The following is a 21,743-nucleotide window of genomic DNA, read 5'->3' as shown; positions in this document are numbered from 1 at the left end:
ATGCCCCGTGTCTCCCTCATGTACCCCCCACCCTCCGCTCATGCCCCGTGTTTCTCTTCTGCTCCCCCCAACCCCCACTCATGCCCCGTGTCTCTCTCCTTTTCCCCCACCCCCCCGCTCATGCCCTGTGTCTCCCTCCTGTTCCCTCCACCGCGCTCATGCCCTGTGTCTCCTGCCTGTTCCCCCCACTCCCGCTCATGACCCGTGTCTCTCTCCTGTTGCCCCCAACCCCGTGCTCATGCCCCGTATCTCTCTCCTGTTCCCCCCACCTCCCGCTCATGCCCTGTGTCTTTCTACTGTTCCCCACCACCCCCACTCATGTCCCATGCTCCCTCCTGTTCAACCCACCCCCGCTCATGCCCGTAACTCTCCTGTTCCCACCACCCCCGGTCATGCCCCGTGTCTCTCTCCTGTTGCCCCCCACCCCCTGCTCATGCCCCGTGTCTCCCTCCTGTACCACCCACCCCCCGCTCATGCCCCGTGCCTCTCTCCTGTTTCCCCCACCCTCCACTCATGCCCCGTATCTCTCCTTGTTCCCCCCACCACCCGGTCATGCTCCGTGTCTCTCTCCTGTTACCCCCACCCCCCGCTCATGCCCCGTGTCTCCCTCCAGTTCCCCCCTCCCCCCGGTCATGCCCCGTGTCTCTCTCCTGTTGCCTCCCACCCCCGCTCATGCCCTGTGTCTCCCTCCTGTTCCCCCACCCCCGCTCATGCCCCGTGTCTCTCTTCTGTTTCCCCAAACCCTGCTCATGCCCCGTGTCTCTTTTCTGTTCCCCCACCCCCTGCTCATGCCCCGTGTCTCCCTCCTGTTCCCCCTACCCCCTGCTCATGCCCCGTGTCTCCCTCCTGTTCCCCCCACCCCCCTCTCATGCTCCGTGTCTCCCTCCTGTTCCCCCACCCCCCGCTCATGCCCCGTGTCTCTCTGCTGTTCCCCCCACCCCCCGCTAATGCCTGTGTCTCTCTCCTGTTCCCCCCACCCCCTGCTCATGACCCGTGTCTCTCTCCTGTTGCCCCCAACCCCCCGCTCATTCCCCGTGTCTCTCTCCTGTTCCCCCCCACCCCCCGCTCATGCCCTGTGTCTCCCTCCTGTTCAACCCACCCCCTGCTCATGCCCCGTGTCTCCCTCCTGTACCCCCCCACCCCCTGCTCATGCCCTGTGTCTCTCTCCTTTCCCCCCACTCCCCCGTCATGCCCCGTGTCTCTCTCCTGTTCCCCCACCCCCTCTCATGCCCTGTGTCTTTCTCCTGTTCCCCCACCCCGCTAATGTCCTGTGTCTCCCTTCTGTTCCCCCTACCCCCTTCTCATGCCCCGTGTCTCCCTCATGTACGCCCCACCCTCCGCTCTTGCCCCGTGATTCTCTCCTGTTCCCTCCACCCCCCGATCATGCCCTGTGTCTTTCTCCTGTTCCCCCAACCCCCACTCATGCCCCATTCTCCCTCCTTTTTCCCCCACCACCCACTCATGCTCTATTCTCCCTCCTGTTCCCCCCACCCCCCTCTCATGCCCCGTGTCTCCCTCCTGTTCCCCCACCCCCCGCTCATGCCCCGTGTCTCTCTGCTGTTCCCCCCACCCCCCGCTCATGCCCCGTGTCTCTCTCCTGTTCCCCCCTCCCCCCTCTCATGCCCCGTGTCTCCCTCCTGTTCCCCCACCCCCGCTCATGCCCCGTGTCTCTCTGCTGTACCCCCCAACCCCCGCTCATGCCCCGTGTCTCTCTCCTGTTCCCCCCACCCCCCGCTCATGACCCGTGCCACTCTCCTGTTGCCCCCAACCCCCCGCTCATTCCCAGTGTCTCTCTCCTGTTCCCCCCACCCCCCGCTCATGCCCTGTGTCTCCCTCCTGTTCAACCCACCCCCCGCTCATGCCCTGTGTCTTTCTCCTGTTCCCCCCCACCTCCCGCTCATGCACCGTGTCTCCTTCCTGTACCACCCACCCCCTGCTCATGCCCCGTGTCTCCCTCATGTACCCCCCACTCTCCGCTCATGCCCCGTGTTTCTCTTCTGTTCCCCCCAACCCCCATTCATGCCCCGTGTCTCTCTCCTTTTCCCCCACCCCCCGCTCATGCCCTGTGTCTCCCACCTGTTCCCTTCAACCCACGCTCATGCCCTGTGTCTCCCGCCTGTTCCCCCCACTCCCGCTCATGACCCGTGTCTCTCTCCTGTTGCCCCCAACCCCGCGCTCATGCCCCGTATCTCTCTCCTGTTCCCCCCACCTCCCGCTCATGCCCTGTGTCTTTCTACTGTTCCCCCCCACCCCCACTCATGCCCCATGCTCCCTCCTGTTCCCCCCACCCCCCGCTCAAGACCCATTCTCCCTCCTGTTCCCCCCACTCCCATTCATGCCTGTGTCTCTCCTGTTCCCACCACCCCCGGTCATGCCCCATGTCTCTCTCCTGTTGCCCCACACCCCCTGCTCATGCCCCTTGTCTCCCTCCTGTACCACCCACCCCCCGCTCATGCCCCGTGTCTCTCTCCTGTTTCCCCCACCCTCCACTCATGCCCCGTATCTCTCTTCTGTTCCCCCCACCCCCCGGTCATGCCCCGTGTCTCTCTCCTGTTGCCACCACCCCCCGCCCATGCCCCGTGTCTCCCTCCTGTTCCCCCCACCCCCCGGTCATGCCCCGTGTCTCTCTCCTGTTGCCACCCACCCCCGCTCATGCCCTGTGTCTCCCTCCTGTTCCCCCACCCCCGTTCATGCCCCGTGTCTCTCTCCTGTTCCCCCTAAACCCTGCTCATGCCCCGTGTCTCTTTTCTGTTCCTCCCACCCTCTGCTCATGCCCCGTGTCTCCCTCCTGTTCCCCATACCCCCCGCTCATGCCCCGTGTCTCCCCCCTGTTCCCCCCACCCCCCTATCATGCTCCGTGTCTCCCTCATGTTCCCCCACCCCCCGCTCATGCCCCATGTCTCTCTCCTGTTCTCCCCACACCCTGCTCATGACCCGTGTCTCTCTCCTGTTGCCCCCAAACCCCCGCTCATTCCCCGTGTCTCTCTCCTGTTCCCCCCACCACCCGCTCATGCCCTGTGTCTCCCTCCTGTTCAACCCACCCCCTGCTCATGCCCTGTGTCTCCCTCCTGTACCACCCACCCCCTGCTCATGCCCTGTGTCTCTCTCCTTTTCCCCCCACTCCACCGTCATGCCCCGTGTCTCTCTCCTGTTCCCCCACCCCCCTCTCATGCCCTGTGTCTTTCTCCTGTTCCCCCCACCCTCCGCTCTTATCCCGTGTCTCCCTCATGTACCCCCCACCCTCCGCTCTTGCCCCGTGTCTCTCTCCTGTTCCCCCACCCCCCGCTCATGCCCCATGTCTCTCTCCTGTTCCCCCACCCCCCGCTCATGACCCGTGCCTCTCTCCTGTTTCCCCCACCCCCGCTTATGCCCCGTGTCTCTCTCCTGTTCCCCCAACCCCCGGTCATGCCCCATGTCTTTCTACTGTTTCCAGCCACCCCCCGCTCATGCCCCGTGTCTCTCTCCTGTTCCCCCCACCCGCCGCTCATGCCCTGTGTCTTTCTCCTGTTCCCCCACCCATGCCCTGTGTCTCCCTCCTGTTCCCCCCACCCCCCGCTCATGCCCCGTGTCTCCCTCCTGTACCCTCCCACACCCCGCTCATGCCCTGTTTCTCTCTCCTGTTGTCTGCCACCCCCCGCTCATGCCCCGTGTCTCCCTCCTGTTACCCCACCCCCCGCTCATGCCCCATGTCTCTCTCCTGTACCCCCCCACCCCCACTCATGCCTCGTGTCTGCCCCCTGTTCCCCCACCCCCCGCTCATGCCCCGCGTCTGCGTCCTGTTCCCCCACCCCCGCTCAAGTCCCGTGTCTCCCTCCTTTTCCCCCCACCCCCCCTCATGCCCCGTCTCTCCCTCCTGTAACCCCCACCCCTCGCTCATGCCCCGTGTCGCCCCCCTGTACCCCCCACCCCCCGCTCATGCCCTGTTTCTTTCTCCAGTTCCCCCACCCCCGCTCATGTCCCGTGTCTCCCTCCTGTTCCCCCAACCCCTGCTCATGCCCAGTGTCTCCCTCGTGTACCCCTCACCCCCGCTCATGCCCCGTGTCTCCCTCCTGTACCCCCCACCCCCCGCTCATCCCCTGTGTCCTTCTCCTGTTGCCCCCAACCCCACTCATGCCCTGTGTGTCTCTCCTGTTCCCCCACCCCCTGCTCAAGCCCCTTGTCTTTCTCCTGTTCCCCCCACCCCCTACACATGCCCCGTGTCTTCGTTCTGTTTCCTTCACCCCCCGCTCATGCTCCGTGTCTCCCTCTTGTACCCTCCACCCTCCGCTGATGCCCCGTGTCTTTCTCCTGTTTCCCCCACCCCCCGCATTTGCCCCGTGTCTCCCTCCTGTTCCCCCAACCCCCGGTCATGCCCCATGTCTTTCTCCTGTTTCCCGTCACCCCCGCTCATGCCCTGTGTCTTTCTCCTGTTCCCCCACCCATGCCCCCTGTCTCCCTCCTGTTCCCCCCACCCCCGCTCATGCCCCGTGTCTCTCTCCTGTTCCCCCCACCCCCCGCTCATGCCCTGTGTCTTTCTCCTGTTCCCCCACCCATGCCCCGTTTCTCCCTCCTGTACCCTCCCACACCCCGCTCATGCCCTGTTTCTCTCTCCTGTTGTCCCCCACCCCCCGCTCATGCCCCGTGTCTCTCTCCCGTTCCCCCCACCCCCCGCTCATGCCCCGTGTCTTTCTCCTGATCCCCCCACCTCCCGTTCATGCCCCGTGTCTCCCTCCTGTTCCCCCCACCCCCCGGTCATGCCCCTTGTCTCTCTCCTGTTCCCCCGTCCCCGCTCATGACCTGTGTCTCTCTCCTGTTCCCCCCACCCCCTACTCATGTCCCATGTCTCCCTCCTGTTCCAATCACCCCCCGCTCATGCTCCATGTCGCTCTCCTGTTCCCACCACCCCCGCTCATGCCCCGTGTCTCTCTCCTGTTACTCCCACCCCCCGCTCATGCCCTGTGTCTCCCTCCTGTTCCCCCCAAACCCTGCTGATGCCCTGTGTCTCTTTTCTGTTCCCCCCACCCCATGCTCATGCACTGTGTCTCCCTCCTGTTCTCCCTACCCCCTGCTCATGCCCCGTGTCTCCCTCCTGTTCCCCCCACCCCCCTCTCATGCCCCGTGTCTCACTCCTGTTCCCCCACCCCCCGCTCATGCCCCGTGTCTCTCTGCTGTTCCCCCCAACCCCCGCTCATGCTCCGTGTCTCTCTCCTGTTCCCCCCACCCCCCGCTCATGACCCGTGCCTCTCTCCTGTTGCCCCCAAACCCCCGCTCATTCCCAGTGTCTCTCTCCTGTTCCCCCCACCCCCCGCTCATGCCCTGTGTCTCCCTCCTGTTCAACCCACCCCCTGCTCATGCCCCGTCTCTCCCTCCTGTATCCCCCCACCCCCTGCACATGCCCTGAGTCTCTCTCCGTTTCCCCCCGCTCCCCCGTCATGCCCCATGTCTCTCTCCTGTTCCCCCCACCTACCGCTCATGCCTGTGTCTTTCTCCTGTTCCCCCCACCCCCCGCTCATGCTCCGTGTCTCCCTCCTGTACCACCCACCCCCTGCTCATGCCCCGTGTCTCCCTCATGTACCCCCCACCCTCCGCTCATGCCCCGTGTTTCTCTTCTGCTCCCCCCAACCCCCACTCATGCCCCGTGTCTCTCTCCTTTTCCCCCACCCCCCGCTCATGCCCTGTGTCTCCCTCCTGTTCCCTCCACCGCGCTCATGCCCTGTGTCTCCTGCCTGTTCCCCCCACTCCCGCTCATGACCCGTGTCTCTCTCCTGTTGCCCCCAACCCCGCGCTCATGCCCCGTATCTCTCTCCTGTTCCCCCCACCTCCCGCTCATGCCCTGTGTCTTTCTACTGTTCCCCACCACCCCCACTCATGTCCCATGCTCCCTCCTGTTCAACCCACCCCCGCTCATGCCCGTAACTCTCCTGTTCCCACCACCCCCGGTCATGCCCCGTGTCTCTCTCCTGTTGCCCCCCACCCCCTGCTCATGCCCCGTGTCTCCCTCCTGTACCACCCACCCCCCGCTCATGCCCCGTGCCTCTCTCCTGTTTCCCCCACCCTCCACTCATGCCCCGTATCTCTCCTTGTTCCCCCCACCACCCGGTCATGCTCCGTGTCTCTCTCCTGTTACCCCCACCCCCCGCTCATGCCCCGTGTCTCCCTCCAGTTCCCCCCTCCCCCCGGTCATGCCCCGTGTCTCTCTCCTGTTGCCTCCCACCCCCGCTCATGCCCTGTGTCTCCCTCCTGTTCCCCCACCCCCGCTCATGCCCCGTGTCTCTCTTCTGTTTCCCCAAACCCTGCTCATGCCCCGTGTCTCTTTTCTGTTCCCCCACCCCCTGCTCATGCCCCGTGTCTCCCTCCTGTTCCCCCTACCCCCTGCTCATGCCCCGTGTCTCCCTCCTGTTCCCCCCACCCCCCTCTCATGCTCCGTGTCTCCCTCCTGTTCCCCCACCCCCCGCTCATGCCCCGTGTCTCTCTGCTGTTCCCCCCACCCCCCGCTAATGCCTGTGTCTCTCTCCTGTTCCCCGCACCCCCTGCTCATGACCCGTGTCTCTCTCCTGTTGCCCCCAACCCCCCGCTCATTCCCCGTGTCTCTCTCCTGTTCCCCCCCACCCCCCGCTCATGCCCTGTGTCTCCCTCCTGTTCAACCCACCCCCTGCTCATGCCCCGTGTCTCCCTCCTGTACCCCCCCACCCCCTGCTCATGCCCTGTGTCTCTCTCCTTTCCCCCCACTCCCCCGTCATGCCCCGTGTCTCTCTCCTGTTCCCCCACCCCCTCTCATGCCCTGTGTCTTTCTCCTGTTCCCCCCACCCCGCTAATGTCCTGTGTCTCCCTTCTGTTCCCCCTACCCCCTTCTCATGCCCCGTGTCTCCCTCATGTACGCCCCACCCTCCGCTCTTGCCCCGTGATTCTCTCCTGTTCCCTCCACCCCCCGATCATGCCCTGTGTCTTTCTCCTGTTCCCCCAACCCCCACTCATGCCCCATTCTCCCTCCTTTTTCCCCCACCACCCACTCATGCTCTATTCTCCCTCCTGTTCCCCCCACCCCCCTCTCATGCCCCGTGTCTCCCTCCTGTTCCCCCACCCCCCGCTCATGCCCCGTGTCTCTCTGCTGTTCCCCCCACCCCCCGCTCATGCCCCGTGTCTCTCTCCTGTTCCCCCCACCCCCCTCTCATGCCCCGTGTCTCCCTCCTGTTCCCCCACCCCCGCTCATGCCCCGTGTCTCTCTGCTGTTCCCCCCAACCCCCGCTCATGCCCCGTGTCTCTCTCCTGTTCCCCCCACCCCCCGCTCATGACCCGTGCCACTCTCCTGTTGCCCCCAACCCCCCGCTCATTCCCAGTGTCTCTCTCCTGTTCCCCCCACCCCCCGCTCATGCCCTGTGTCTCCCTCCTGTTCAACCCACCCCCCGCTCATGCCCTGTGTCTTTCTCCTGTTCCCCCCCACCTCCCGCTCATGCACCGTGTCTCCTTCCTGTACCACCCACCCCCTGCTCATGCCCCGTGTCTCCCTCATGTACCCCCCACTCTCCGCTCATGCCCCGTGTTTCTCTTCTGTTCCCCCCAACCCCCATTCATGCCCCGTGTCTCTCTCCTTTTCCCCCACCCCCCGCTCATGCCCTGTGTCTCCCACCTGTTCCCTTCAACCCACGCTCATGCCCTGTGTCTCCCGCCTGTTCCCCCCACTCCCGCTCATGACCCGTGTCTCTCTCCTGTTGCCCCCAACCCCGCGCTCATGCCCCGTATCTCTCTCCTGTTCCCCCCACCTCCCGCTCATGCCCTGTGTCTTTCTACTGTTCCCCCCCACCCCCACTCATGCCCCATGCTCACTCCTGTTCCCCCCACCCCCCGCTCAAGACCCATTCTCCCTCCTGTTCCCCCCACTCCCATTCATGCCTGTGTCTCTCCTGTTCCCACCACCCCCGGTCATGCCCCATGTCTCTCTCCTGTTGCCCCACACCCCCTGCTCATGCCCCTTGTCTCCCTCCTGTACCACCCACCCCCCGCTCATGCCCTGTGTCTCTCTCCTGTTTCCCCCACCCTCCACTCATGCCCCGTATCTCTCTTCTGTTCCCCCCACCCCCCGGTCATGCCCCGTGTCTCTCTCCTGTTGCCACCACCCCCCGCCCATGCCCCGTGTCTCCCTCCTGTTCCCCCCACCCCCCGGTCATGCCCCGTGTCTCTCTCCTGTTGCCACCCACCCCCGCTCATGCCCTGTGTCTCCCTCCTGTTCCCCCACCCCCGTTCATGCCCCGTGTCTCTCTCCTGTTCCCCCTAAACCCTGCTCATGCCCCGTGTCTCTTTTCTGTTCCTCCCACCCTCTGCTCATGCCCCGTGTCTCCCTCCTGTTCCCCATACCCCCCGCTCATGCCCCGTGTCTCCCCCCTGTTCCCCCCACCCCCCTATCATGCTCCGTGTCTCCCTCATGTTCCCCCACCCCCCGCTCATGCCCCATGTCTCTCTCCTGTTCTCCCCACACCCTGCTCATGACCCGTGTCTCTCTCCTGTTGCCCCCAAACCCCCGCTCATTCCCCGTGTCTCTCTCCTGTTCCCCCCACCCCCCGCTCATGCCCTGTGTCTCCCTCCTGTTCAACCCACCCCCTGCTCATGCCCTGTGTCTCCCTCCTGTACCACCCACCCCCTGCTCATGCCCTGTGTCTCTCTCCTTTTCCCCCCACTCCACCGTCATGCCCCGTGTCTCTCTCCTGTTCCCCCACCCCCCTCTCATGCCCTGTGTCTTTCTCCTGTTCCCCCCACCCTCCGCTCTTATCCCGTGTCTCCCTCATGTACCCCCCACCCTCCGCTCTTGCCCCGTGTCTCTCTCCTGTTCCCTCCACCCCCGCTCATGCCCTGTGTCTTTCTCCTGTTCCCCCAACCCCCACCCATGCCCCATTCTCCCTCCTTTTCCCCCCACCCCCCACTCATGCCCTATTCTCCCTCCTGTTCCCCCCACCCCCCTCTCATGCCCCGTGTCTCCCTCCTGTTCCCCCACCCCCTCGCTCATGCCCTGTGTCCCTCTGCTGTTCCCCCCAACCCCGCATATGCCCCGTGTCTCTCTCCTGTTCCCCCCACCCACTGCTCATGCCCCGTGTCTCTCTCCCTTTCCCCCACCCCCCGCTCATGCCCAGTGTCTCCCTCCTGTTCCCCCCACCCCCCGCTCATGCTCCGTGTCTCCCTCCTGTACCCCCCCACCCCCCGCTCATGCCCCGTGTCTCTCACCTGTTGCCCCCCACCCCCCGCTCATGCCCCATGTCTCTCTCCTGTTCCCCCCACCCCCCGCTTATGCCCCTTGTCTTTCTCCTGTTCCCCCCACCCCCGCTCATGCCCCATGTCTCCCTCCTGTTTCCCCACCCCCGCTCATGCCCTGTGTCTTTCTCCTGTTCCCCCACCCCCTGCTCATGCCCTGTGTCTCCCTCCTGTTCCCCCACCCCCGCTCATGCCCCGTGCCTCCCTCCTGTTCCCCCACCCCCGGGCATGCCCGTGTCTCTCTCCTGTTGCGCCCCCACCCCCGCTCATGCCCTGTGTCTCCCTCCTATTCCCCCACCTCCGGTGATGCCCTGTGTCTCTCTCCTGTTCTCCCCAACCCCCGCTCATGCTCCGTGTCTCTCTCCTGTTCCCCCCATCCCCCGCTAATGCCCCATGTGTCCCTCCTGTTCCCCCCACCCCCTCTCATGCCCAGTGTCTCTCTCCTGTTGCCCCCACCCCCTGCTCATGCCCCATTTCTCCCTCATGTACCCCCCACCCCTGCTCATGCCCAGTGTCTCTCTCCTGTTGCCCCCACCCCCTGCTCATGCCCCGTGTCTCTCTCCTGTTCCCCCACCCCCGCTCATGCCCCGTGTCTTTCTCCTGTTCTCCCCACCCCCCGCTCATGTCACGTGTCTCCCTCCTGTTCCCCCACCCCCTGCTCATGCCCCATGTCTTTCTCCTGTACCCCCCCACCCCCACTCATGCCCCGTGTCTGCCCTCTGTTCCCCCCACCCCCCGTTCATGCCCCGTGAATGCGACCTGTTCCCCCCACCCCCGCTCATGTCCCGTGTCTCCCTCCTTTTCCCCCCACCCCCCGCTCATGCCCCGTGTCTCCCTCCTGTACCCCCACCCCTCGCTCATGCTCCGTGTCGCCCCCCTGTACCCCCCACCCCCGCTCATGCCCTGCGTCTTTCTCCTGTTGCCCCCAACCCCGCTCATGCCCCATGTCTCTCTCCTGTTCCCTCACCCCCTGCTCATGACCTGTGTCTTTCTCCTGTACCCTCCACCCCCCGCTCATGCCCTGTGTCTCTCTCCTGTTGCCCCCAACCCCACTCATGCCCCGTGTGTCTCTCCTGTTCGCCCCACCCCCTGCTCATGCCCTGTGTCTTTCTCCTGTTCCCCCCCACCCCCCGCTCATGCTCCGTGTCTCCCTCCTGTACCCCCCCAACCCCCGCTCATGCCCTGTGTCTCTATCCTGTTCCCCCCACCCCCGCTCATGCCCCATGTCTCCCTCCTGTTTCCCCACCCCCGCTCATGCCCTGTGTCTTTCTCCTGTTCCCCCCACCCCCTGCTCATGCCCTGTGTCTCCCTCCTGTTCCCCCACCCCCGCTCATGCCCCATGTCTCCCTCCTGTTTCCCCCCCCGCTCATGCCCTGTGTCTTTCTCCTGTTCCCCCCACCCCCTGCTCATGCCCTGTGTCTCCCTCCTGTTCCCCCACCCCCGCTCATGCCCCGTGCCTCCCTCCTGTTCCCCCACCCCCGGGCATGCCCGTGTCTCTCTCCTGGTACCCCCCCACCCCCGCTCATGCCCTGTGTCTCCCTCCTATTCCCCCACCTCCGGTCATGCCCTGTGTCTCTCTCCTGTTCTCCCCAACCCCCGCTCATGCTCCGTGTCTCTCTCCTGTTCCCCCCATCCCCCGCTAATGCCCCATGTGTCCCTCCTGTTCCCCCCACACCCTCTCATGCCCAGTGTGTCTCTCCTGTTGCCCCCCACCCCCTGCTCATGCCCCATTTCTCCCTCATGTACCCCCCACCCCTGCTCATGCCCAGTGTCTCTCTCCTGTTGCCCCCACCCCCTGCTCATGCCCCGTGTCTCTCTCCTGTTCCCCCACACCCGCTCATGCCCCGTGTCTTTCTCCTGTTCTCCCCACCCCCCGCTCATGTCACGTGTCTCCCTCCTGTTCCCCCACCCCCTGCTCATGCCCCATGTCTTTCTCCTGTACCCCCCCACCCCCACTCATGCCCCGTGTCTACCCTCTGTTCCCCCCACCCCCCGCTCATGCCCCGTGAATGCGACCTGTTCCCCCCACCCCTGCTCATGTCCCGTGTCTCCCTCCTTTTCCCCCCACCCCCCGCTCATGCCCCGTGTCTCCCTCCTGTACCCCCACCCCTCGCTCATGCTCCGTGTCGCCCCCCTGTAACCCCCACCCCCCGCTCATGCCCTGCGTCTTTCTCCTGTTGCCCCCAACCCCGCTCATGCCCCACGTCTCTCTCCTGTTCCCCCACCCCCTGCTCATGACCTGTGTCTTTCTCCTGTACCCTCCACCCCCCGCTCATGCCCTGTGTCTCTCTCCTGTTGCCCCCAACCCCACTCATGCCCCGTGTGTCTCTCCTGTTCGCCCCACCCCCTGCTCATGCCCTGTGTCTTTCTCCTGTTCCCCCCACCCCCTACTCATGGCCCGTGTCTTCCTCCTGTTCCCCCCAGCCCCGCTCATGCTCCGTGTCTCCCTCCTGTACCCCCACCCTCCGCTCATGCCCCGTGTCTTTCTTCTGTTCCCCCCACCCCCTGCTCAAGCCCCGTGTCTCTCTCCTGTTTCCCCACCCCCGCTCATGCCCCGTGTCTTTCTCCTGTTCTCCCCACCCCCCGCTCATGTCACGTGTCTCCCTCCTGTTCCCCCACCCCCCGCTCATGTCCCGTGTCTCCCTCCTGTTCCCCCAACCCCTGCTCATGCCCATTGTCTCCCTCCTGTACCCCTCACCCCCCGCTCATGCCCCGTGTCTCCCCCCTGTATCCCCCACCCCCGCTCATGCCCTGTGTCTCTCTCCTGTTGCCCCCCCACCCCCCGCTCATGCCCCATGTCTCTCTCCTGTTCCCCCCACCCCCCGCTTATGCCCCTTGTCTTTCTCCTGTTCTCCCCACCCCCGCTCATGCCCCATGTCTCCCTCCTGTTTCCCCACCCCCGCTCATGCCCTGTGTCTTTCTCCTGTTCCCCCCACCCCCTGCTCATGCCCTGTGTCTCCCTCCTGTTCCCCCACCCCCGCTCATGCCCCATGTCTCCCTCCTGTTTCCCCACCCCCGCTCATGCCCTGTGTCTTTCTCCTGTTCCCCCCACCCCCTGCTCATGCCCTGTGTCTCCCTCCTGTTCCCCCACCCCCGCTCATGCCCCGTGCCTCCCTCCTGTTCCCCCACCCCCGGGCATGCCCGTGTCTCTCTCCTGGTACCCCCCCACCCCCGCTCATGCCCTGTGTCTCCCTCCTATTCCCCCACCTCCGGTCATGCCCTGTGTCTCTCTCCTGTTCTCCCCAACCCCCGCTCATGCTCCGTGTCTCTCTCCTGTTCCCCCCATCCCCCGCTAATGCCCCATGTGTCCCTCCTGTTCCCCCCACCCCCTCTCATGCCCAGTGTCTCTCTCCTGTTGCCCCCCACCCCCTGCTCATGCCCCATTTCTCCCTCATGTACCCCCCACCGCTGCTCATGCCCAGTGTCTCTCTCCTGTTGCCCCCACCCCCTGCTCATGCCCCGTGTCTCTCTCCTGTTCCCCCACACCCGCTCATGCCCCGTGTCTTTCTCCTGTTCTCCCCACCCCCCGCTCATGTCACGTGTCTCCCTCCTGTTCCCCCACCCCCTGCTCATGCCCCATGTCTTTCTCCTGTACCCCCCCACCCCCACTCATGCCCCGTGTCTGCCCTCTGTTCCCCCCACCCCCCGCTCATGCCCCGTGAATGCGACCTGTTCCCCCCACCCCCGCTCATGTCCCGTGTCTCCCTCCTTTTCCCCCCACCCCCCGCTCATGCCCCGTGTCTCCCTCCTGTACCCCCACCCCTCGCTCATGCTCCGTGTCGCCCCCCTGTAGCCCCCACCCCCCGCTCATGCCCTGCGTCTTTCTCCTGTTGCCCCCAACCCCGCTCATGCCCCATGTCTCTCTCCTGTTCCCCCACCCCCTGCTCATGACCTGTGTCTTTCTCCTGTACCCTCCACCCCCCGCTCATGCCCTGTGTCTCTCTCCTGTTGCCCCCAGCCCCGCTCATGCTCCGTGTCTCCCTCCTGTACCCCCACCCTCCGCTCATGCCCCGTGTCTTTCTTCTGTTCCCCCCACCCCCTGCTCAAGCCCCGTGTCTCCCTCCTGTTCCCCCACCCCCCGCTCATGTCCCGTGTCTCCCTCCTGTTCCCCCAACCCCTGCTCATGCCCAGTGTCTCCCTCCTGTACCCCTCCCCCCCGCTCATGCCCCGTGTCTCCCCCCTGTATCCCCCACCTCCGCTCATGCCCTGTGTCTTTCTCCTGTTGCCCCCAACCCCACTCATGCCCCATGTCTCTCTCCTGTTCCCCCACCCACTGCTCATGGCCCGTGTCTTTCTCATGTTCCCCCCACCCCCTGCTCATGCCCTGTGTCTTTCTCCTGTTCCCCCCACCCCCTACTCATGCCCCGTGTCTTCCTCCTGTTCCCCCCAGCCCCGCTCATGCTCCGTGTCTCCCTCCTGTACCCCCACCCTCCGCTCATGCCCCGTGTCTTTCTTCTGTACCCCCCACCCCCTGCTCAAGCCCCGTGTCTCTCTCCTGTTCCCCCCACCCCCTGCTCATGCCCCGTGTCTTTCTCCTGTCCCCCCCACCCCCTACTCATGCCCCATGTCTTCCTCCTGTTCCCCCCACCTCCCGCTCATGCTCCATGTCTCCCTCCTGTTCCCCCAACCCCCGGTCATGCTCCATGTCTTTCTCCTGTTTCCCGCCACCCCCCGCTCATGCCCCGTGTCTCTCTCCTGTTCCCCCCACCCCCCGCTCATGCCCCGTGTCTCCCTCCTGTACCCCCACCCCTCGCTCATGCTCCGTGTCGCCCCCCTGTAGCCCCCACCCCCCGCTCATGCCCTGCGTCTTTCTCCTGTTGCCCCCAACCCCGCTCATGCCCCATGTCTCTCTCCTGTTCCCCCACCCCCTGCTCATGACCTGTGTCTTTCTCCTGTACCCTCCACCCCCCGCTCATGCCCTGTGTCTCTCTCCTGTTGCCCCCAGCCCCGCTCATGCTCCGTGTCTCCCTCCTGTACCCCCACCCTCCGCTCATGCCCCGTGTCTTTCTTCTGTTCCCCCCACCCCCTGCTCAAGCCCCGTGTCTCTCTCCTGTTCCCCCACCCCCGCTCATGCCCCGTGTCTTTCTCCTGTTCTCCCCACCCCCCGCTCATGTCACGTGTCTCCCTCCTGTTCCCCCACCCCCCGCTCATGTCCCGTGTCTCCCTCCTGTTCCCCCAACCCCTGCTCATGCCCAGTGTCTCCCTCCTGTACCCCTCCCCCCCCGCTCATGCCCCGTGTCTCCCCCCTGTATCCCCCACCTCCGCTCATGCCCTGTGTCTTTCTCCTGTTGCCCCCAACCCCACTCATGCCCCATGTCTCTCTCCTGTTCCCCCACCCACTGCTCATGCCCCGTGTCTTTCTCATGTTCCCCCACCCCCTGCTCATGCCCTGTGTCTTTCTCCTGTTCCCCCCCACCCCCTACTTATGCCCCGTGTCTTCCTCCTGTTCCCCCCAGCCCCGCTCATGCTCCGTGTCTCCCTCCTGTACCCCCACCCTCCGCTCATGCCCCGTGTCTTTCTTCTGTACCCCCCACCCCCTGCTCAAGCCCCGTGTCTCTCTCCTGTTCCCCCCACCCCCTGCTCATGCCCCGTGTCTTTCTCCTGTCCCCCCCACCCCCTACTCATGCCCCATGTCTTCCTCCTGTTCCCCCCACCTCCCGCTCATGCTCCATGTCTCCCTCCTGTTCCCCCAACCCCCGGTCATGCTCCATGTCTTTCTCCTGTTTCCCGCCACCCCCCGCTCATGCCCCGTGTCTCTCTCCTGTTCCCCCCACCCCCCGCTCATGCCCTGTGTCTTTCTCCTGTTTCCCCAACCCCCGGTCATGCTCCATGTCTGTCTCCTGTTTCCCGCCACCCCCCGCTCATGCCCCGTGTCTCCCTCCCGTTCCTCCCACCCCCCGCTCATGCCCCGTGTCTCCCTCCTGTACAATCCCACACCCCACTCATGCCCTGTTTCTCTCTTCTGTTGTCCCCCACCCCCTGCTCATGCCCCGTGTCTCTCTCCCGTTCCCCCCACTCCCCTGCTCATGCCCCGTGTGTTTCTCCTGATCCCCCCCACCTCCCGCTCATGCCCCGTGTCTCCCTCCTGTTCCCCCACCCCCCGGTCTTGCCCCTTGTCTCTTTCCTGTTCCCCCGTCCCTGCTCATGCCCTGTGTCTCTCTCCTGTTCCCCCCACCCCCTACTCATGTCCAATGTCTCCCTCCTGTTCCAACCACCCCCCGCTCATGATCCATGTCGCTCTCCTGTTCCCCCACCCTTGCTCATGCCCTGTGTCTCTCTTCTGTTCCCCCCCACCCCTACTCATGCCCCGTGTCTGCCCTCTGTTCCCCCCACCCCCCGCTCATGCCCCGTGAATACGACCTGTTCCCCCCACCCCCGCTCATGTCCCGTGTCTCCCTCCTTTTCCCCCCACCCCCCACTCATGCCCCGTGTCTCCCACCTGTACCCCCACCCCTCGCTCATGCTCCGTGTCGCCCCCCTGTACCCCCCACCCCCCGCTCATGCCCTGCGTCTTTCTCCTGTTGCCCCCAACCCCGCTCATGCCCCATGTCTCTCTCCTGTTCCCCCACCCCCTGCTCATGACCTGTGTCTTTCTCCTGTACCCTCCACCCCCCGCTCATGCCCTGTGTCTCTCTCCTGTTGCCCCCAACCCCACTCATGCCCCGTGTGTCTCTCCTGTTCGCCCCACCCCCTGCTCATGCCCTGTGTCTTTCTCCTGTTCCCCCCCACCCCCTACTCATGCCCCGTGTCTTCCTCCTGTTCCCCCCAGCCCCGCTCATGCTCCGTGTCTCCCTCCTGTACCCCCACCCTCCGCTCATGCCCCGTGTCTTTCTTCTGTTCCCCCCACCCCCTGCTCAAGCCCCATGTCTCTCTCCTGTTCCCCCCACCCCCGCTCATGCCCCGTGTCTTTCTCCTGTTCTCCCCACCCCCCGCTCATGTCACATGTCTCCCTCCTGTTCCCCCACCCCCCGCTCATGTCCCCGTGTCTCCCTCCTGTTCCCCCAACCCCTGCTCATGCCCAGTGTCTCCCTCCTGTACCCCTCACCCCCCGCTCATGCCCCGTGTCTCCCCCCTGTATCCCCCACCCCCGCTCATGCCCTGTGTCTTTCTCCTGTTGCCCCCAACCCCGCTCATGCCCCATGTCTCTCTCCTGTTCCCCCACCCACTGCTCATGCCCCGTGTCTTTCTCATGTTCCCCCCACCCCCGCTCATGTCCTGTGTCTCCCTCCTGTTCCCCCAACCCCTGCTCATGCCCAGTGTCTCCCTCCTGTACCCCTCACCCGCCGCTCATGCCCCATGTCTTACTCCTGTACCCTCCACCCCCGCTCATGCCCTGTGTCTCTCTTCTGTTGCCCCCAACCCCACTCATGCCCCGTGTGTCTCTCCCTGTTCCCCCCACCCCCTGCTCATGCCCTGTGTCTTTCTTCTGTTCCCCCCCACCCCCTACTCATGCCCCGTGTCTTCCTCCTGTTCCCCCCAGCCCCGCTCATGCTCCGTGTCTCCCTCCTGTACCCCCACCCTCTGCTCATGCCCCGTGTCTTTCTTCTGTACCCCCCACCCCCTGCTCAAGCCCCGTGTCTCTCTCCTGTTCCCCCCACCCCCTGCTCATGCCCCGTGTCTTTCTCCTGTCCCCCCCACCCCCTACTCATGCCCCATGTCTCCCTCCTGTTCCCCCAACCCCCGGTCATGCTCCATGTCTTTCTCCTGTTTCCTGCCACCCCCCGCTCATGCCCCGTGTCTCTCTCCTGTTCCCCCCACCCCCCGCTCATGCCCTGTGTCTTTCTCCTGTTTCCCCACCCATGCCCCGTGTCTCCCTCCTGTTCCTCCCACCCCCCGCTCATGCCCCGTGTCTCCCTCCTGTACAATCCCACACCCCGCTCATGCCCTGTTTCTCTCTCCTGTTGTCCCCCACCCCCTGCTCACGCCCCGTGTCTCTCTCCCGTTCCCCCCACTCCCCTGCTCATGCCCCGTGTGTTTCTCCTGATCCCCCCCACCTCCCGCTCATGCCCCGTGTCTCCCTCCTGTTCCCCCACCCCCCGGTCTTGCCCCTTGTCTCTCTCCTGTTCCCCCGTCCCTGCTCATGCCCTGTGTCTCTCTCCTGTTCCCCCCCACCCCCTACTCATGTCCCATGTCTCCCTCCTGTTCCAACCACCCCCCGCTCATGATCCATGTCGCTCTCCTGTTCCCCCCACCCTTGCTCATGCCCTGTGTCTCTCTTCTGTTCCCCCCACCCCCCGCTCATTCCCCGTGTCTCCCTCCTCTTCCCCCTATCCCAGCTCATGCCCCGTGTCTCTCTCCTGTTACTCCCACCCCCGCTCATGCCCTGTGTCACCCTCCTGTTCCCCCACCCCTGCTCATGCCCTGTGTCTCTCTCCTGTTCCCCCCAAACCCCGCTCATGCCCCGTGTCTCTTTTCTGTTCCCCCCACCCCCTGCTCATATACTGTGTCTCCCTCCTGTTTCCCCTACCCCCTGCTCATGCCCCGTGTCGCCCTCCTGTTCCCCCCACCCCCCTCTCATGCCCCGTGTCTCCCTCCTGTTCCCCACACCCCCCGCTCATGCCCTGTGTCTCTCTCCTGTTCCCCCCACCCCCCGCTCATGACCCGTGCTTCTCTCCTGTTCCCCCCACCCCCGTTTATGCCCCGTGTCTCTCTCCTGTTCCCCCCACCCCCTGCTCATGCCCCGTGTCTTTCTCCTGTTCTCCCCACCCCCGCTCAGTCACGTGTCTCCCTCCTGTTCCCCCACCCCCCGCTCATGCCTCATGTCTCTCTCCTATACCCCCCACCCCACTCATGCCCCATGTCTGCCCCCTGTTCCCCCCACACCCCGCTCATGCCCCGTGTCTGCCTCCTGTTCCCCCCACCCCCGCTCATGTCCCGTGTCTCCCTCCTTTTCCCCCCACCCCCGCTCATGCCCCGTGTCTCCCTCCTGTACCCCCACCCCTCGCTCATGCTCCGTGTCGCCCCCCTGTACCCCCCACCCCCCGCTCATGCCCTGCGTCTTTCTCCTGTTGCCCCCAACCCCGCTCATGCCCCATGTCTCTCTCCTGTTCCCCCACCCCCTGCTCATGACCTGTGTCTTTCTCCTGTACCCTCCACCCCCCGCTCATGCCCTGTGTCTCTCTCCTGTTGCCCCCAACCCCACTCATGCCCCGTGTGTCTCTCCTGTTCGCCCCACCCCCTGCTCATGCCCTGTGTCTTTCTCCTGTTCCCCCCCACCCCCTACTCATGCCCCGTGTCTTCCTCCTGTTCCCCCCAGCCCCGCTCATGCTCCGTGTCTCCCTCCTGTACTCCCACCCTCCACTCATGCCCCATGTCTTTCTTCTGTTCCCCCCACCCCCTGCTCAAGCCCCGTGTCTCTCTCCTGTTCCCCCACCCCCGCTCATGCCCCGTGTCTTTCTCCTGTTCTCCCCACCCCCCGCTCATGTCACATGTCTCCCTCCTGTTCCCCCACCCCCCGCTCATGTCCCGTGTCTCCCTCCTGTTCCCCAACCCCTGCTCATGCCCAGTGTCTCCCTCCTGTACCCCTCACCCCCCGCTCATGCCCCGTGTCTCCCCCCTGTATCCCCCACCCCCGCTCATGCCCTGTGTCTTTCTCCTGTTGCCCCCAACCCCGCTCATGCCCCATGTCTCTCTCCTGTTCCCCCACCCACTGCTCATGCCCCGTGTCTTTCTCATGTTCCCCCCACCCCTGCTCATGTCCTGTGTCTCCCTCCTGTTCCCCCAACCCCTGCTCATGCCCAGTGTCTCCCTCCTGTACCCCTCACCCGCCGCTCATGCCCCATGTCTTACTCCTGTACCCTCCACCCCCGCTCATGCCCTGTGTCTCTCTTCTGTTGCCCCCAACCCCACTCATGCCCCGTGTGTCTCTCCTGTTCCCCCCACCCCCTGCTCATGCCCTGTGTCTTTCTCCTGTTCCCCCCACCCCCTACTCATGCCCCGTGTCTCGCTCCTGTTCCCCCCAGCCCCGCTCATGCTCCGTGTCTCCCTCCTGTACCCCCACCCTCCGCTCATGCCCCGTGTCTTTCTTCTGTACCCCCCACCCCCTACTCATGCCCCGTGTCTCGCTCCTGTTCCCCCCAACCCCTGCTCATGCCCAGTGTCTCCCTCCTGTACCCCTCACCCGCCGCTCATGCCCCATGTCTTACTCCTGTACCCTCCACCCCCGCTCATGCCCTGTGTCTCTCTTCTGTTGCCCCCAACCCCACTCATGCCCCGTGTGTCTCTCCTGTTCCCCCCACCCCCTGCTCATGCCCTGTGTCTTTCTCCTGTCCCCCCCACCCCCTACTCATGCCCCATGTCTTCCTCCTGTTCCCCCCACCTCCCGCTCATGCTCCGTGTCTCCCTCCTGTTCCCCCAACCCCCGGTCATGCTCCATGTCTTTCTCCTGTTTCCCGCCACCCCCCGCTCATGCCCCGTGTCTCTCTCCTGTTCCCCCTACCCCCCGCTCATGCCCTGTGTCTTTCTCCTGTTTCCCCACCCATGCCCCGTGTCTCCCTCCTGTTCCTCCCACCCCCCGCTCATGCCCCGTGTCTTCCTCCTGTACAATCCCACACCCCTGCTCATGCCCCGTGTGTTTCTCCTGATCCCCCCCACCTCCCGCTCATGCCCCGTGTCTAACTCCTGTTCCCCCACCCCCCGGTCTTGACCCTTGTCTCTCTCCTGTTCCCCCGTCCCTGCTCATGCCCTGTGTCTCTCTCCTGTTCCCCCCACCCCCTACTCATGTCCCATGTCTCCCTCCTGTTCCAACCACCCCCCGCTCATGATCCATGTCGCTCTCCTGTTCCCCCCACCCTTGCTCATGCCCTGTGTCTCTCTTCTGTTCCCCCCACCCCCCGCTCATTCCCCGTGTCTCCCTCCTGTTCCCCCTATCCCCGCTCATGCCCCGTGTCTCTCTCCTGTTACTCCCACCCCCCGCTCATGCCCTGTGTCACCCTCCTGTTCCCCCACCCCTGCTCATGCCCTGTGTCTCTCTCCTGTTCCCCCCAAACCCCGCTCATGCCCTGTGTCTCTTTTCTGTTCCCCCCACCCCCTGCTCATATACTGTGTCTCCCTCCTGTTTCCCCTACCCCCTGCTCATGCCCCGTGTCGCCCTCCTGTTCCCCCCACCCCCCTCTCATGCCCCGTGTCTCCCTCCTGTTCCCCCACCCCCCGCTCATGCCCCGTGTCTATCTCCTGTTCCCCCCACCCCCCGCTCATGACCCGTGCTTCTCTCCTGTTCCCCCCACCCCCGTTTATGCCCCGTGTCTCTCTCCTGTTCCCCCCACCCCCTGCTCATGCCCCGTGTCTTTCTCCTGTTCTCCCCACCCCCGCTCATGTCACGTGTCTCCCTCAGGTTCCCCCACCCCCCGCTCATGCCTCATGTCTCTCTCCTGTACCCCCCACCCCCACTCATGCCCCGTGTCTGCCCCCTGTTCCCCCCACACCCCGCTCATGCCCCGTGTCTGCCTCCTGTTCCCCCCACCCCCGCTCATGTCCCGTGTCTCCCTCCTTTTCCCCCCACCCCCGCTCATGCCCCGTGTCTCCCTCCTGTACCCACCACCCCTCGCTCATGCCCCGTGTCTTTCTCCTGTTCCCCCACCCCCGCTCATGTCCTGTGTCTCCCTCCTGTTCCCCCAACCCCTGCTCATGCCCAGTGTCTCCCTCCTGTACCCCTCACCCCCCGCTCATGCCCTGTGTCTCCCTCCTGTACCCCCCACCCCCTGCTCATGCCATGTGTCTCTCTCCTGTTGCCCCCAACCCCACTCATGCCCCGTGTGTCTCTCCTGTTCCCCCCATCCCCAGCTCATGCCCCGTGTCTTTCTCCTGTTCCCCCCAACCCCTACTCATGCCCCGTGTCTTCCTCCTGTTCCCCCCACTCCCGCTCATGCTCCGTGTCTCCCTCCTGTACCACCCACCGTCCGCTCATGCCCCGTGTCTTTCTCCTGTTCCCCCCACCCCCCGTTTATGCCTCGTGTCTCCCTCCTGTTCCTCCAACCCCCGGTCATGCCCCATGTCTTTCTCCTGTTTCCCGCCACCCCCGCTCATGCCCCGTGTCTCTCTCCTGTTGCCCCCACCCACCGCTCATGCCCCATGTCTCCCTCCTGTACCCCTCAACCCCCGCTCATGCCCTGTGTCTCCCTCCTGTTCCCCCCACCCCCGCTCATGTCCTGTGTCTCCCTCCTGTTCCCCCAACCCCTGCTCATGCCCAGTGTCTCCCTCCTGTACCCCTCACCCCCGCTCATGCCCTGTGTCTCCCTCCTGTACCCCCCACCCCCCGCTCATGCCATGTGTCTCTCTCCTGTTGCCCCCAACCCCACTCATGCCCTGTGTGTCTCTCCTGTTCCCCCCACCGCCTGCTCATGCCCCGTGTTTTTCTCCTGTTCCCCCCTACCCCCTACTCATGCCCCATGTCTTCCTCCTGTTCCCCCCAGCCCCGCTCATGCTCCGTGTCTCCCTCCTGTACCCCCACTCTCCGCTCATGCCCCGTGTATTTCTCCTAATCCCCCCACCCCCTGCTCATGCCCCGTGTCTCTCTCCTGTTCCCA

This window comes from Ambystoma mexicanum, chromosome 2p (genome assembly GCF_040938575.1).
Source record: "Ambystoma mexicanum isolate Mex_15411 chromosome 2p, UKY_AmexF1_1, whole genome shotgun sequence".
NCBI lineage: Eukaryota > Metazoa > Chordata > Amphibia > Caudata > Ambystomatidae > Ambystoma > Ambystoma mexicanum.
The sequence above is the reverse complement of the archived record's forward strand: the minus strand, read 5'-3'. Positions refer to the sequence as shown.